Source organism: Nannospalax galili, unplaced genomic scaffold, assembly GCF_000622305.1.
Source record: "Nannospalax galili isolate Female #2095 unplaced genomic scaffold, S.galili_v1.0 scaffold50, whole genome shotgun sequence".
NCBI lineage: Eukaryota > Metazoa > Chordata > Mammalia > Rodentia > Spalacidae > Nannospalax > Nannospalax galili.
Window position 1 is genome coordinate 2,507,669 of NW_008328749.1, and position 6,452 is coordinate 2,514,120.

The window sequence follows — 6,452 nt, forward strand, 5'->3', positions numbered from 1 at the left end:
AATTTTTGACAGAGTTTTCCTGTAGCTCCAACTGGCCTGTAATTTGTTATGTTGACCAGGCTGTCCTGGATCTGACAAAGATCTGCCTGCCTCTCTGCCTGGGGAGTGCTGGGATTACAGGCAGGCACTATATACTTTTAGCCTTTCCATCTGTTCCTGTTCTAGCCAACCAAGTAAACTGCTTCCTTGTAACCATCCTGCCTGGTAGTAATGGATATATTCTGAAGAGACACTTGTGCTCCCCTCTTTGGCTATCAAGAATAGTGAAAGAATGAATCTTGAGAAATGAGAATTCCTCCAGCAATTTTCTGCTAGGAAAAAAAAAAAAAAAAGCCTGAATCCAGAGGAGGATATGCAGAGGAGGAACTTGTCCCCTGAAGAAGATTTACAACTGCTCAGAGAACTTGCAGGACAGACTGACCTTGCAGGAGAATCTGAGATCTGAGACTGTGGTGGACTGGGGCCATCACCTTGGCTGGACTGCTTAGTTAATGCATATCTCTTGATCTCTATTTAAACCTACCCTCATATCTGGATCCTGAAGGTGGAAGTGGGTGGGGGTCCACTGGATCTCCTTGCCTTCCCCAATGTGCACATAATGAGTAAATCTGTTTTTGCTTTTCACTATAAACTTGGCCCTTTTAATTGGTTTATTGAGGCTGGGTGGCCGAACCTGGCTTGTGTTGTTCATTTAAATGGTATTATGGGGCCGGGTGTGGTGGCGCAGGCCTTTAATCCCAGCACTCGGGAGGCAGAGGCAGGCGGTTTTCTGTGAGTTCAAGGCCAACCTGGTCTACACATTGAGTTCCAGGATAGCTGGGGCTACAGGGAGACCCTGTCTCAAAAAGACAAAAAAAAAAAAAAAAAAAAAAAAAAAAAAAGGGGGGTAGGGCTTCTTACCCTACCTCTTCTGCTGGGAATTTGTCTGGCTTGACCTGAAATCCGTCTTGGGCATGAGGAACTGAATTGAAATCCCCAGCACACATGTAAAATGTCAGAAATTGCTATGTATGATTCTAATACTGAGGGATGGAGACAGACTGATCCCAAGATAACATTAGAAAAGAATGTCTTTAGGGTCCATGAAAGATCCTTTCTCAACGCAATGAGGAAAAGAGTGATGGGAGACACCACAGATTCTCTTCTGGTACTTCCTGTGCCCACAAGTACACACCACACTCACATGCATGCACCACAGTCACACAACAGTACATACATGGCATATACACACAGGAGAGAGAGAGAGAGAGAGAGAGAGAGAGAGAGAGAGAGAGAGGCTAAAGCAAAAACAAAATCAATGTACACTGGAGTGTGGTACAGAATAAAGGTAGACATACAGATCAACGCAATACATTTAGAAACTAAAAAATACACACATTTTTGCTTGATTTTTGGCAAGGATTACAAACCAATTTAAAAAGTAGCAGTCTTTTTTACCAAATGCTGCTGAGAAAACTGACTAGTGAAAGGCAAAACTTAAAAATGTACCCTCTACCTCATACCATAATAAAAGCCAATTTAAATTGGTTCAAAAAGATGAGTTATAAATATTAATATTGACTAAAATTATGAAAATATATTTGGACACTGATTTGAAAATCATTATTCTGTATGTTCTCAAGCCCACAAGCAGCTACCCTAAACATAAATTGAACGTCACAAAAATCAAAGCTTCTCTTCATCAAAGAGCATCCTTAAAAGGATGAACCACAAAGCTGGAGAATACATGTACAAATCACGTGCCCAGTAAAAGACTTAAGCATCGTTGTTTAAAAAGCTAGTTACTCTACAATACGAAGAAAAAAATCGAGTATGGCCAGAGAATATGAACAGACATATTTCCTAGAAATAGCAAATACTATGCGCATGAAATAACAGTATTTAGCATCACTATACTTATCAAAATTGAGCTCAAGAGAATTTAAATAAAAATATAATGAGATATTCCTCCGTGCCCTCCGTCCCCTGTTGCCTGGTGACAATCAAAAGGGAACGTGTGCGGTCAGAAGAATCCTGCACCACTGTGGCTGGAACCGTCTGCCAATTGCCCGCGGAGGTTCAAGACGTTCGTACGGGTCATTTAGCTACACAGCAAAGAGAAAAGAACACAGAACTAGTACCGGAGATGGGAGGGAAGACTGAGCACCGACCAGGGCGGATCCCATTTCCTCGGGCTGCCCAGCCTGGGTCCCGCGCCTGTTAAACATGTAACACGGCGACCTGGGCCGCTGCGCCCTTCCGGCCTGGCGGCCGCGGTGGGACCCACCATTGTCCCACAGGCAGGGAAGCTCAGATCCTGCCCAGCTCCTCGCCGCCTCTTTCCGAGCAGCTTCCGGCCGTCTGGTTCCGGGCACTAGGGAGAGTCTGTGTCAAGGTAAACTCAGCTCCGCTCTGAGGGCTCTGCGGCTGGATGGAGACCGGCCGGCTTCCGCAGTCCTGCACCTGTTCCCTCGCTAGCGCTTTTGCTGTCTGATGCCCTGGAAACCTGGAATTTCGTAGTGGTTGGCTGTTGTGGGGGAGAGCACAGGGTTTGACCCTTGGTGCGCAGAGGCTTAACTCAGCGAGCCCTTTGTAGAAGACGTTACCTGGATGACAGTTAAACAAGTGATTGTATTCTTGGTGGTCTGGAAAAGATATGTGAATTCAAGAAAGGAATAAAGTCAAAGGGTGTTTTTCTTTGAAAAAAAGGAATACAAAATATAAATAGCATTCACAGTAAGATAGGAACAAGCCAGGTGTCAAATTAGAAATGATTAAGTGTGATCTATCCATGTTACTCAAATGTGTGCATCTACTATAGTATGGACAATTCTTTAAAACCTCATAAAAATGAAAGCCAATCAAAACTCTACTCATTATATTGAGAACTGTTGGCAACGGATAGCTGCTGGGACAGGGTGAGTGAGTATTCTTTAAGGATGTGATGCTGGGTAGGTTGGCCAGGATCCGGAGGATGGACCCACACTGAAGGGCATTTGGGGCACAAATTAAACTCCATAAGCCATAAAAATAGTAGGAGACATGAAATCCGGTGAGAAATGGAGATGGGGAGGTTTAATCCTGCCCTTTCTCCCATCTCCTTTCCTCTTTATCTTGGATAATTTAAAAAATCATATAAATTCCTCATTAACTACACCACAGAAACTTTCTAGGTGAGAACTTCTATTTTTTGTGGGTTTAATTTGCTAATCTAATGTTTTCATTTTTTTATGTATTAAGATTTTCTTTTTCTTCTTGCATATCTATCACAAAAATTCCTTTCTTGTCATTTTTCCATACATTGAACCTTTCTATTTGTTAATGTATTATCACAGTGTTCTCTAGTAATCCCTTTTATTTCTGAATAATTGGTAATAATGTCTCCCCTATCATATATGATTTTACTTATGCAAATGTCTTTCGTGGGGTTAGGGAGTCATTTTCTCTAAATATCTTTTTAAACATTTTGTCCTTACAAAGATGAGGTTCCAGGTTGCTGACATGTATTTCTATTTTCTGATTTGACCTTCTCAGCTCTAATCTTACTTCTTAACTTCTGCTATTTTGAGTTCTGTATTAATTTTGTGAAATTATGATCATTGATTTGAAATGTTTCCCTCATTATATTGTAACAATTAAAATGTGTAAAATTTCTGTTCACTACTCTTTTCTGCCCCTAGTTCTTTTATTATTTATTTTTCATTTCATTTCTTTGTGGTCAGTGCATATATCTATGTGATTTCAGTCCATTTATATTTCAGAGACTTGTTCAGTCTAGCACTTGGGTATCATGAAATACATTAATACATACTTAAGAATATATATTTTGTATTTTTTATTATATTGTTCTTTTGTGGTGTGTGTGTGTATGTATACATGTGTGTGCACCACAACACTTGTGCAAAGGTGCAAACAACTTTCAAGAGTTCTTTCCTGGCAGGTGTGTTGGGAGATTGAACTTAAATGGTTACGCTTGGTGGCAAATGCCTTTACTAGCTGAGCCATCTTGCAGACCCTGTTATGTGTCCTTTTTTTTTTTTTTTTATTCCTTTAGAACAAGATTCTCTTCTTCCTTCTATGCCCATGACCATAGATTTGGTGTTCCACAGTGTCTTATGGATCTTGGAATTCCCACTGGCACCTTACTATTTTATCTTTGCCCCTGTTGGGTTCTTCCAGTTCCCCTATCTTGTCTTCGTGCTCAGATACTCTGTCCTGTCCTGCATCCATTATGCTGCTGAGACTTTCCACAGAGCTCTTTTTTTTTCCTATTTAAAAATTTTATTTTTTTTGTATGTCTATAAAGTTATCGGGTAGATTTCAATGGTAATGTGTATCACATCTACTAATTACCATTGAAATCTACCCGATGACTTTATAGGCATACAGAGGCGCCAAGGATCCAAGTGCAACCTACTGTGGCTAGGAATAATCAGATACATACAGATTAGAGACGCATGCACCAACATCTCAGTGTTAGTACCAAAAACAATGAGTCTTTCTGTAAGGAATAGTATTTTTTAAAATGAAATGGAGATCTTTTTTAAAGGTTAAAAACTCATTCAATTTTATGTCTTACAGGGCTTATACTGAGTTCAATATTGTATAACTGTAAGACATAAAATTGAATGAGTTTTTAACCTTTAAAAAAGATCAAAACCTCCTCTGGAGTGTGTTACTGAATATGTTAAAGCTGTAATGAGAAAAAAATTATTTTGACTTTTTGTTTTTTATTGATTTTTTTTGTTTTTCATACAGAACATCTCATTTTATTGAGATTTAAAATTTTCATGCAATATTTCCCACTCATATCCAGACCCCCTATCCCATCCATGCCCCTCCCCCCAAACCCTGTGAATTCTGCCATACATGCTGAGTCCTATTCATTCGGGTGTTTATATGCAAATGTCCTTCAGTGTAAATGTGTCCACTGGAGTCTAATCAGCCCATCAGGTGGTCGTGTGTAAGTCATACTCTCCCTCACATAACAGCAACCAGTCTCAATCTAGTGCTGACCTGCCACTTATTTCTCACCTCCCCTTTGAACCCTTGTTTAATTGAGCCGACATGAGTGCAGTGTTGGACACCACCGCTGCTGCAGGCACACATGAGCAAGCTCCATTGTCCTGGAAGCCTCTGCCTCATATGTTCATGAACCAGATATGGCTCTTACAATCTTTCTGCCTCCTCTTGCACAATGAACTATAGGCAGGTGAGGATCCATATAGGAGTCCCATCATACACTCTACATTCTCTTATTCTCCAAAACTTGGTCAGTTGAGACATTCTGTGTGTAATGCACTCTGATATACATGAAAGCTTCACTGGTGAGAGTTGAGAACTGCATTAGCCCTCTCTTTACCCCTTATTCTGTCATGTTCCATGAGTCTTGGTTATAGGTATTCTACTGCAGATGTGTCACCTAGTACCAGGCATGCCCCAGGTGTACGTTCTCTATGCCTGACCAGATGTGCAACTCTGTGGTAGCCTCCATCTGTTGCAAAAAGAAGTATCTTTGATGGGTGCTGTATGGAATGTTATTCACTCTAAGGAGAGCAGTCTCTTCTATTTTGCACTGTGTTCCCTCCATCTTTCCATTCTTGACTTCCCTCCCTCCCTCACACCACAGACCCTTACATGTAAAAGATATGAAACACTTTACAAATTTGCATGTCATTCTTGAACTGGGGCATGCTAATCTTTTCTGTATTGTTCCAGTTTTAGTATATGTGCTGTGGAAACAAGCCCTGAATCTTAATCATCTTTATATCCCCACCCCACTGGATCCCACATACTCTGTCATCCCTCTTATTGCCCACTGTGTTGTTAGTGTGCCCAGCCATTCCCCAGTGCAAGTCCATCTGTGGAGTCTAGTCAGCCTATCTAGAGTTCCTTTTTTTTTTTTTTTTTTTTTTAGGACAGCTCTTCTTCATCTAGCAGTAATCAGTTGCTAACATTTCTTTAGATAAGATTGGGGCATGCTGTTCATTATCCCAGTTCTATGCTGGGTTACAGTCTACCTGAGTTTGCATGGGATTTGTGTATCTTGACACCTATGCCATAGAATCATATGAGCAGGTTCAGAGGAGCTTGTAGGATTCTGTTTCTATATGATCATGCAAATCCTCCCTGGCTCTTGCAATTTTTCTGCCCACTCTTCCATGATGGTCCTTGAGCCTTGAGTGGATGAAGTTTAATAAAGGGGTCCTGTCCAAGGACCATTATTTGTCAGACTCTTGATCTCTACACTTTGGTCATTTGTGACCTTTTTTGTTCCTGGCCCTTCATTGCAAGGGGGAGCTTCATTATTGAGAACTGATTCTTTAGCGTCCTCTTCTTTATCCTGTTCTATGTTCCATGATCCTTAGGTGTAGAGGTTGCTTTGCAGATGTGTCCCTTGGGCCTGAGCAATTCATAGACAATGTCTGTGTGTGACCAGTTGTGGTACTTGGTATTACCCTCTGCTGCAAAAT

At 40.9% G+C, this 6,452-nt stretch overlaps 1 non-coding gene across 1 annotated transcript; it reads right to left on the bottom strand.

The window, feature by feature from the left end:
* Positions 1-5,621: 5,621 nt before the first annotated feature.
* LOC115069678 lies at positions 5,622-5,727 on the bottom strand. Its single transcript, XR_003848918.1, has one exon. It is a non-coding gene; the product is annotated as a U6 spliceosomal RNA (small nuclear RNA).
* Between the last annotated feature and the right edge of the window lie 725 nt (positions 5,728-6,452).